Genomic DNA, 11,302 nt, shown 5'->3' with positions numbered 1-11,302 from the left:
TTTCAGTAAAAACAGTTATCTTAAAAAATAATGTAAAACTTTTTATTTTCTCAGATAGAATAGAGCTATCACTAAGTTTAGAAATGAACACCACCTAATGGCTCTTATAAGGAGTTCGCTCCTATTAAAAGGTATTTAATTATGAGATGAGCTCCTTTGAGATCAACGATAAATAACATCGATGTGTAGCAAATGAGCACATCTTTAGTGGTCTTGTTTCTGATTCTAGGCGGTAATAATTAACTGTCTACACCCTGAGAGACTTCATGCTTTTATTCTCCTCAAGCGTTCAGAAGCAAACGTCTTCAGATTAGGGCCAAACAGCAGCATTTTACAGTGTCTATGGCTATGTTCACACTGCAGGTCTTAATGCTCAATTCCGATTTTTTGATCAAATCTGATTTTTTTGTCTGCTTGTTCACACTACAAATAAAATGTGACAGCAAACGCGCTCCAGTGTGAACCCTCAAAGTGGCCCGCAGGCGCAAAAGAAGACGTCACACACAACGCGCTCTGTTTAGACCCAGACCAAACAGTATTGTTTGACTGATGGCTCTTAATATAAAGATTTGTTTCGGACTTTACGTTTCCCAATTTTGCTTTAAGTTATAAAGTTATTTTGTTATTTACAAATGGCCTAATAATGATCCTTATTGCTGTTTTAGAGAGGAGCGGTGCTTCAAATGATAGTTGAAGATTTCTGTCAGAATCTGCAGATTGTACAGTACAAATAAAATGTTCACGTTGTCTTCCTAACAGTTTCACTGGATGGCCAGGAAGCGTTCACGATGTCTTCTCTGGCGCTGATAATTGGCGTCTGTCTTGTGTCAGTGACGTAAAAGACAGATTTAATGCGACATGACTGTTCAAACAGCAGTCGCTTTCTAAAACATCGGATATGTATCGGATTCAGTACCACATACGAAAGTGACCCAGATCGGATTTGAAAATATCGGACTTGTGCCGTTCACACTGTAATAACATGATCGGATATGGGTTGCATAGGGTCAAAAAAGTCGGATTTGATGCGCTTTCGCCTGCAGTGTGAATGTAGCCTATGCTTCTCAAACTCTATGTGGTATCCCCCATTTCAGAAGCCAGAGGCAGAACTGGCTACACACCAGTGCCATGATGGTGGAAATATGGGTGGGCCCACAGCTGGAGCCGATGATGTTCAAATTCAGTCAAAAATGATTTCTTTGCACCGACATGACCCCAGTTTCTACAAAGCAACACTGTCTGACGTTCGAGCCTCGCTGGAAGACAAAGATCGGTAAGGCGGTTTGAGTTGGTCGGCAAGGAGGGAGATGGAGGGGTGTCAAGGGTGACAATCTTTGTCTTTCCCAGACTTCACTTCCATTTCTCACATGGAACCACTTTGCGTGCCCCCCTCTCCTCTTGGCCTCTCCTTTCTGTCCTCTCAGACAGCAAGCAGGAGGCAGTATTCGGTTACCTCTCCAGCTGAAGGGTTACTTCAGTCCATCGCTGGGATGAAAAGATGACTATTTTTCCTGCCCTTCTCCAATCCAACTGTTTTTTAAGGTGAGAGGCTCAGGGAGGAAGGAAACTATTAGACGAGGGGTGAAGCAGGGCCTAGAGACGCAGCTGCCAGCCTCCTTAGCCCTAGCCTGGTGGGAAGGAAGAGGATCTGGATCTAGAAACCCGAGATCTCTCATAACGTCTGGGAATGACCTAAGTATAACTTCCGCTGCCCCTCCGCCATCCTCATCCTCATCCTGTTGTATCCTATAACGGTTTCCTCCAAAGGCTTGCATGCGCAAGTGTGTGAAAGCATGAGAACACAGGGGTCGTACCACATATAAGATCATGAACGAAAGAACGAGGTGGTGTCTTTGACCTTTTCAAAGTTATGCTTTGGCTAGGCACACCTCTTCAGGCTTCCAAAGACTGATCAAAACCAGGCCTCCGGTCGGGAGCAGATTTGCATATTTGGGAGAATTTTTCAAATGCTGGGTCTGATCAGAAGAGTCGAGGGGAAATTCCAGCTTTAGCAGTAATGTTTTCACTTTGCTTCATCTGGACGGACGCTTTGTGCGAGTCCCACATCAATCACCGCCTTACTGTCAGAGAGAGGGAGAGCTTTGGGTGGAAAATAAGGCAAAGAAAATGGAGGCCGTGTAGCTTCGTCTGCAATGTGTTCCTTACAAGGGTATCTTCTCTCTGTGCTTCTTTAAAACAGTAACAGTGGCGTAAACAGGCATCATCTCCCCCCTGCATGGCGTCCCAGTGGATGTGTTAAACCTCCCCAGCTGACAAATTGTCAGAGTGACTCGACTGAAGAGCTGATTGCTAGGTTAATATCTGCCATTGATTTCTTCATTGATCATTTGTCCCTTGCTAATGACTGTGACTGGACTGATTTTAAATAATACGTCTCGCTTGTAACCCGACATCAGAGGAGGAGGGATAAGGATCGGAGTATGACCGTTTCTCGGGGAAGGAAACCGCTGCGAAAAATCAGCTTGAAAGGCCAGAGGAAATTGAGACAATATTAAAAAGAAAAGGTTCAATCTGTAAGCTCTTTTTCCCTGCTGATCAGAAGGGCTGCGGACTACCGCTGGGCTCCTTAACATCTGGTCGGGCAATTTACCCCGCTCTGACGACTGGAAAGGTTAAACCACTAAAATCTAATATTTGCCTGGAGGGGGTCAAGGCACTGCAATTACAAGGTACAATCGGCAGGGCTAATCAGCTAGTAGCGCGTACCAGGGGCTCGGCTGGGCAAATAAGCCCTGATCAGAAGCGCCTTGCTCTGCCTCTCCTGTTTACTTATTAAACCCTGTTCTCATGTTCAAGGGCCCCACTGCAGCCTCTGGCCCCACACACCCCAAGGCACAGGGGAGTAAATTTAGCTTTTTAAATGGGACCGCACCACTTGGCGAGAAAGCAGCCCCCCGTGTTAATCAGTATCTGTGGCCTTTGTTGCGAAATGATCTCACATTACTTTTCTCCAATCTGGCAGGCATTAACACCTTGGGAAGGAATGGGATAGGTAGGGATTTGTACCCTGAGGAGGAGCTGCAGACAGATGTGTGTGTGTGTGTGCAAGGACACCGATGAAGGCCCATGTCTCAGAAGGATGTGTGTTGTTCCACAGTGCTGTTTACATGATTGCTCTTTGACACACATTTCCTAATTGACTGAGTATCAAGTGCAGGATTAGTGTATAATATATCAGAACTGTCTGGTGCACACAACACTTTTGAACAAGGCTCGGGGAACAATTACTGGTAATTAAATATGTGCCAGTTACTGGAAAAGATAATTATGTCCTTGGTGTATAACACCAATTAATTACTTTTATTTCAGCGAGCAAAGCTTTTAAACGGCAGCGGAAGCCATTCGAATGGCGTTCGAGTGCAGGCAACCTCCGTGTTTGCTAATTGCTAAAGTCGTGTTGCGACGCGCCAGAGGTAGAGCGCACGTAAAGTCTTTAAATCGGGTTTTTCACTTTTCTCCTGCAAGCTCATGTCGACTGGAAGGACGGAGAGGATGCAGACATCGTGGTGGTTGTGAAACTGCCATGAAAAATTGACAGTAGCACTCTGGCATTAGCTGCAAACAAGCTCTGCCAAAGCTACACTATACATATATATTTTTACCTCTCTCCTCTCCCTCGTTAGGCATTAAACACTGACATAATGAAAAAGAGACTTCTCGAGGGAGGGCAGAGCTCAGCTCTCTCTTGCTAAGAGGATTGGTCAGATTGGATATAGAGCCTGTGTGGAATCGCAGGTGCTCTGCATATCCTCACACCTTCTTCTTCAACGACACCTCTCCACGCCGAGATAGGAGCGTTAGATTAGCCGTAAACCTCTCCTTCCCCAAAACTAACAGCTTTGAATTCAAGCATGTGTACGCCGCTCTTCTTCACATATCAAAGCGGGGCTTCGGGAGAGGTGAAAACCTACGGATTAGCAATGATCTCAGTTTGGGCGTCCGCCTTTTAATGTCTAACTTGGAAAAACCTGTGGCCGATCATTAGTAATCTATTAAATCCACGGCCTAGAAATGGTTACACTGCGAGCTCCTCTGAGCTCCTCTGGCTGATGCTACTTTTCCAACCGCCCCCCCATCGCCCCTCACTTTGGTTAATGAGATACAGAGTCAGATGGGCCAGGCGTGCTCTCTCTCTCTCTCTCTCTCTCTCTCTCTCTTTCTTTCTTCCTCGCTCTCTTTGGTCCCGCTGCACACACTACTGTAATTTTTATCTGTCAGCTTGAGTCCTGCACCAACAGCTTAATCCTCAAATAATCATTCAGTCAGGAGTGTGTGGCCCTGTAAATATTGTTGTGTGGATACAGGAGTACAACAAAATATGTGCTCTATCCAGCATGTGGGCATGTGCAGAGGAGTGTTTCTGAGTCTGTGAAGATACTGTTAATGGTAGTACAGGGTGGGCCATTTATATGGATACACCGTAATAACATGGGAATGGTTGGTGATATTAAAGTCCTGTTTGTGGCACATTAGTATATGTGAGGGGGCAAACTCCTCAAGATGGGTGGTGACCATGGTGGCCATTTAGAAGTCGGCCATCTTGGATACAACTTTTGTTTTTTCAATAGGAAGAGGGCCATGTGACACATCAAACCTATTGGTAATGTCACAAGAAAAACAATGGTGTGCTTGGTTTCAACGTAACTTTATTCTTTCATGAGTTATTTACAAGTTTCTCTTTGTTCACAGCCATTGACATGTCGAAGAGGTTAACACATGAGGAGCGGATCGAAATTGTGTTGATATCTGGTGAAAGCAGTAACCGGGTCATTGCAGCAGATTTCAATGCAAGACACCCTACGAGACCACCCATCTCCCATGGTACAGTTAGCAAACTGCTTCCTAAGTTTTGTGAAACTGGTTCAGTGTTGGATTTGCCAAAATGTGGACGCAAGAAAACTGTCACTAATGAAGAAACATCAGTGGCTGTCCTAGCTTCATTCAACAAGAGCCCACAGCGTAGAACTCGCCGCATGTCACTGGAGAGTGGCATTAGTCGAACATCCCTTCGGCGGATATTAGCTACTCACAAATGGCACCCTTACAAACTCCAGCTACTGCAGCATCTCAACGAGGATGACCCAGATCGGCGCACAGAATTTGTAGAATGGGCAAAACAAAGATTGGCAAACTTTTATGTGAATGGTGAAGTTAACAAACAAAACCACCGCTATTGGTCTGACACTAACCCTTGGATGGATCCCTCCAAGACTGTTGGAACAACAAAAGTGATGGTTTGGTGTGGTATATGGGGTACAACGATAGTGGGTCCATTCTTCATCAATGGAAACCTCAAGGCCACTGGATATGTGAAATTGCTACATGATGATGTGTTTCCCTCTTTATGCACTGAAGCTGGCACGTTCCCCGAGTTTTTCCAGCAAGATGGTGCACCACCACATTATGGGTGCCAGGTCCGAGCATTCCTAGATGAACAGTTTCCTGGAAAGTGGATTGGTCATCGTGGGCCAGTTGAATGGCCCCCAAGGTCTCCCGATCTGACCCCCTTAGACTTTTATCTTTGGGGTCATCTGAAGGCAATTGTCTATGGTGTGAAGATACGAGATGTGCAGCACCTGAAACTACGGATACTGGATGCCTGTGCTGGCATTTCTCCTGCGGTGTTGCTATCAGTGTGTGAAGAGTGGGAGAAGAAGGTTGCATTGACAATCCAACACAATGGACAGCACATTGAACACATTTTATAAGTGGTCAGAAACTTGTAAATAACTCATGAAAGAATAAAGTTACGTTGAAACCAAGCACGCCATTGTTTTTCTTGTGACATTACCAATAAGTTTGATGTGTCACATGGCCCTCTTCCTATTGAAAAAACAAAAGTTGTATCCAAGATGGCCGACTTTTAAATGGACACCATGGTCACCACCCATCTTGAGGAGTTTGCCCCCTCACATATACTAATGTGCCACAAACAGGACTTTAATATCACCAACCATTCCCATTTTATTACGGTGTATCCATATAAATGGCCCACCCTGTACATGTGAGTTTGTAGTATGTCACTGTTCCCTACAGGGTAAAGACTGTGACACAGGTGCTTCATACAAATGAAACAATACTTGGATTTGTGTTGTGACGTATCAATAATTGATTCAAACAGTTCTGTCGGTCAAATACGGTGCCTCTAAAGTCCAAAACACAGCAACGTTAGGTCAAAGACAACAACACAAAAACTCAAATTCAATTCAATATTATTTATATAGTGCCAAATCACAACAACAGCTGCTTCAAGGTCCTTTAGCTTGTAAGGTAAAGACCCAATAATCATATGACCCCTATGAGCAAGTGCTTTGGTGACAGTGGGAAGGAAAAACTCCCTTTTAACAGGAAGAAACCTCCAGCAGAGGTGGACTCAGGGTGGGGCGGCCATCTGTCATGACTGGTTGGGGGTGATGGGAAAAAGACAGGCCAAAGACATGCTGTGGAAGAGGACCAGAGACTATCTATAACTAATAATTAAATGCAGAGTGGTGTGTAAGCACACAGTGAGTGAAATAAAATGTAACATTTGACAATTTATGGCCACTTGTGCATTGAGTTGTGAGATTAATGCTTTACATCATCAAACACTACATGTTTTTGTCTACATATCAAAGCTATCTTGAAATTGAACCATCAACTCAATGTTCAGGCACGCTAACAACTGCATATTTAACCAGTCTCAGTACTCTCACTTTACTTTGTTAGAATAGGCACTGTAAGCAGAGCATACCTACTATACTGAAATCATTTAAATGACTTGCAGTTGTATATCTAACAGCCTCATAAATCCTTTCTAACTGTATGAATGGAACAGAATGTGCTTTTATCTGTGTAACCATAGAGGATATAACTCATGATGATGGTTTAATTTTTCAAAACCAGTTGTGCAAATAAGTCCAGAACACAATAGTTGTGTCACCCGACATGTCTGTGTGAATTTCTAAGACAAACATGCTGGAATCTGTCAGGTAATCTAGTACATTTTATGGTTATGAGTTGTTTTTTGACAATGGTTAGAGTTTGTGTTGAGGTACCTGTCAGACTAAATATGTGTACCTGCTAACCAATTTTGCAGTTTTAAAGAGCCTTGTGGAAAGATTAGCAACTAATCTATCAACCTAGAAGCTAAAATAGACTCCATTTTGTTAGACTCTATTGGGCCAAAACAGGAAGTGTTAACCTAGGATACTTTTGATATTGGGGGGAAAAATAGAGCTCCAGAGGAAACTTGGGAAAGCACAGAGTGAACATAAAAAATTCACCCAGAAGGTCTGGCATATAGATCTAGGGTTTAAATTCAGGACCCTCTTGCAGTGAATGAACTGTGCTAAAGTATTAGCAAATGGTAGAAGTGCAGCATTAAGACTTATCTAAAAGCAATAAATATAGCTAGCTAAAAGTAACAACTAAAAAAATCTAAAATATGTATCTAATACATAATAATATTATGTATTATTTAGCTACATAATATTTAGCTATTATGTAGCTAAATATTTAAAATATGTGACTAATATGTTATTAAATACCAAATATTTATCTAATGTGTAGCTAAATTTAAAAGAAATGGCAGAGAAAGAAAGCTACATTAGCTGTAATAATTAACCTAGCTAAGTATTTATATATAAAACGTAACTAATATATTATGCAATGGCAAAACTTTTGACATTGTAGAACTCGACTTAAGTAAGTTAAATATTCTTCTATTGGAGTCATAGTAGAAACATTCAGGGTTTGGGGGTTGCCTCCAAAAATGAGTAAGAATGAAGGTTTATCAAACTAATCTAAAGACTGGAATATGATAGGTGGGGTCAGTGAAGGGATACTGGAGCTTGTTGGAGATCTAACTTGCTAACATATACCCATGTGAATACATATCTGTATGTATCATACTGTAAACGATGGTGTCTATATCTTCCCAGAGGTGTTTGCATTAACTGGGACAAGACAATATCCTGCAAAGGTTTCATTTAGAGATATAAAGTAAGTGCCCATGAGGCAAACTGCACCTACAGCATTAGGATGGTGTGTGAGGGAGTGTGTGTGTGTTGGCTCTCTGGAGAGGCCCAGCGTGTGTCACGGCAGGCTCTGCTCCCCCTGGATCTAAGCAGTATTGACAAACCCATCAGAACTGGTGATGCATCTGGCTCCCTGCTCGCTCCCCTCCGCCCTTCCCTCCTGCCCTCAGTGGCGCTGTGGGGCTGCGCTGACATGCTGTCACCTTGGTAACTGCTGCCAGAGCGAACGGGCCTGCTGGGATGGCTGACCCGAGCTGGCGGCTGGCCGGCGAGCTGCAGCAGGAGATGTCACCGACGCACCCCTGAGGACCAACCGACCCCTGTCTCTGTCCCCTAGCCATCGATCTGTCTGGCTTGTAGATCCGTCACCGCTCCGTGATGCTCCCTGGGACAGGACACTGGTAAAATCTAATGTGCAGGCCTATGGTGAGAAACATTATTGTACACTTATGTTCACATTTTTACATGTAGACACACTGAAACGGTCCCAAAGAGCTAAACCACATTCTGATCTTGGATATCCTGACACCAAATCCAAAATGTCCCCAGAATTACCTCCTCAAAGCCCAAACTACAAAAACATCTGCCTCCAAATCCATGTCTATTTGAGAGAAGCCGTCCCCATGTGATGTTTGTCTGCTTGTAAGCAGAAAGTGTTTGGCGCGTCTTTGGAGAATCACTTCTTTTTCTCTGCTTTTTGAGGTTACCAAGTCATAACTTGGCACCTTCTGAATCCCCCTCTCTGTACTGTTGTTTTTTCAGAGCCAACATAAATAGAAGTTGTTGGCAGCCGGCTGTCAGTAGGCGTCCACAAAAGCTGTGAGTGCTTGACCAGTGTCAACCAATGTTGACCAGCTTTTTGACACAAGATTTTAGAAGTAAGCAAGCTCTTGCTGAGAGTCATAGGTCAGGCTGGGTTCACTAACTTTATGAATAGATGAAACACATGCCATGAGTATCTCAAAAGGTCCCTGCAAGAATATTATTCTGTTTTAAACTTTGCTCCACTTTGTGTTAAATTTAGAGACTTTATGCAACTCTTTGAAACACTAAGACACTTTAAAAGTAGGAATATTAATGATAATGCAAATGATAGGCTGGATCTGAAGAAGTAAGATTACCGGTTATAAAGATGATAAGGGTGAGAAAATAGAAGCCAAAGGGAATGTATACAAGATTCAAATAGATCAGCTGCACCACTGATAAAAGTGATCAATGCCTGAAACACTTATACAAATGTTAACTAAATTTAACAGTTGATATAAAATAGCTAGCCAAAATTGCGACTGTTTTGCAAAAAGTACAGCTCAAAGTCAAATTATTAATCAGTAACTAAAAATATTGAAATAAATAAACAAACTTGTTATAGAGCAGCTAACTTAAATTAATTAAGTATAGCTTCCAGGAGAAATATCATCCAGTAGCATAGCTCGACAAATTATTAGCAGATCATTAGCTAAATATAATGGGAAAAAAGTAGCTAGCTAAAATTATTTATAAAAACCCACAGCTATATGAATTTGCTAAATAATTAGTATTTAATTTGCTACCACTCTGAGTTAAGAGTTGAACTAGCTTGATAAAAGTGGTAAAACACTTTTAGCATGAAAGCTTAAAGTATGGATAGAATATAATATTATTACGTTATTTTGCCCAAAATATAGCTAACTGTTCAATTTTAAGCTAACACTATGAACTGAGTCAAACTAGCCAGATAAAACTATTAATAAGCATGTATTGACAAGTTTTGATATGCACTGATGAGCATAGACAGCTAAAAGTGTGTTTATAATATATATAAATTGATTTGCCAAAGAAATATGGCTAATAGTAACAGCTAAACATAACATAAGTATGGCTAAATAACTAAATTTGTTAGCTAACCATAGAAACAAGATGTTAGCTACAAAATTAAAATTGAATAGTGGATAAATGGATAAAATACTAAATCAGGTACAGAAAGTTATAAGTTAAGTAACTATAGGGTAACTGGAAATAAGCTAAAAGTAGCCTAGACACACTTTAAAATTAGTCTAATTAAACTCACTGAAACATTAAAGGCATGGAAGAGGATTTTTGAGCCCCTGACAACATTTTTTTCATCTGAGGGGGGATCAGTTAGATTAACAAAAAAAAAAAACAAAAACAAAACAAAACAAAACAAACAAACAAAAAAAACACTGAAAAAATCAATACATTAAGTGAGTAAGTACTCAGATTACTGCATGGAATCAAAAATAAGTGTTCAAGAAAGCCATTTCCTCCATTTTCACCAAACCTAAATAAAACTAAAAACTAACAGTGAACTAGATGCTTCTTCACAGAAAAGAACCAACACATTAATGATAACAGATCAGTGGTGTAGCCTTAGCAGGAACAACAACAACACCACAAAGCAGCTTTTCCAAACGCATGTGCACAGACTGAAAAGCCAGTCTCAACCTCGCATCACCCGAATCTACAGCAGGAGAAAATGTGAAAGATCACTAACTAGCTTCCTGGTTCCCATGGCTACAAATAAAGCCCGGTTGGCTGTCTTTTATGTGGGATCATGAGCACGGGTGTAGCATGTGTTTAACCGAGGATGCTGCAAAACAAGATCTCAATCCCCCCCCTCCCAAAACTGCATCACAACTGAAAAAAGCTGAACAGATGCCAACAGGAAACCCTTTGAGGTGGTGATAAAATTTTCAAAATAAGCATGAAAACAGCTACTATTTTTGGGAGATGCAAAATGTGTGTAATTTGCAAAAAAATATTATATTTATCATATTTACCATCAAATGGTTTTTTAGAGCCACCGATAATACCCAAGTGCTGTAGTATAAATAAAGCCAAAAATATTAAGTAATATTCAGTAATGTTATTAATATTATTAAGTAATGTTTTTTTTTTATTTAACCTTTATTTATACAGGTTAGACTGAGACTGTCTCAATTACAAGAGAGACCTGTTTCAGACAAACATATTAAAATTACAACAATTAAAAACGAGAAAGATAAAACAGCCAAAGCTGCCTAATGTTTAAAGAATCATATCAAGACCAGGAACAAGTTCCCAGTGATGACATGGTTACATCTATAGCTGAATCTGCAAGAAACAGATTTCCTCTCAAAGCATCCAGAACGTTCTCAACTTGTTTGCTTTGATTGCTCAAGAAGAAGGCATTAACTTGGATGGCATAAACACTTGGAGACCGTACTCGTCTGGACAGCTACAAAGTGTACAAAAGTGTTGCAAAGGAGATTAGACAATCAATGAAC

The sequence above is a fragment of the Aulonocara stuartgranti genome, assembly GCF_965226115.1.
Source record: "Aulonocara stuartgranti genome assembly, chromosome: 23".
NCBI classification, from domain to species: domain Eukaryota; kingdom Metazoa; phylum Chordata; class Actinopteri; order Cichliformes; family Cichlidae; genus Aulonocara; species Aulonocara stuartgranti.
Note: the sequence above shows the minus strand (reverse complement) of the source record.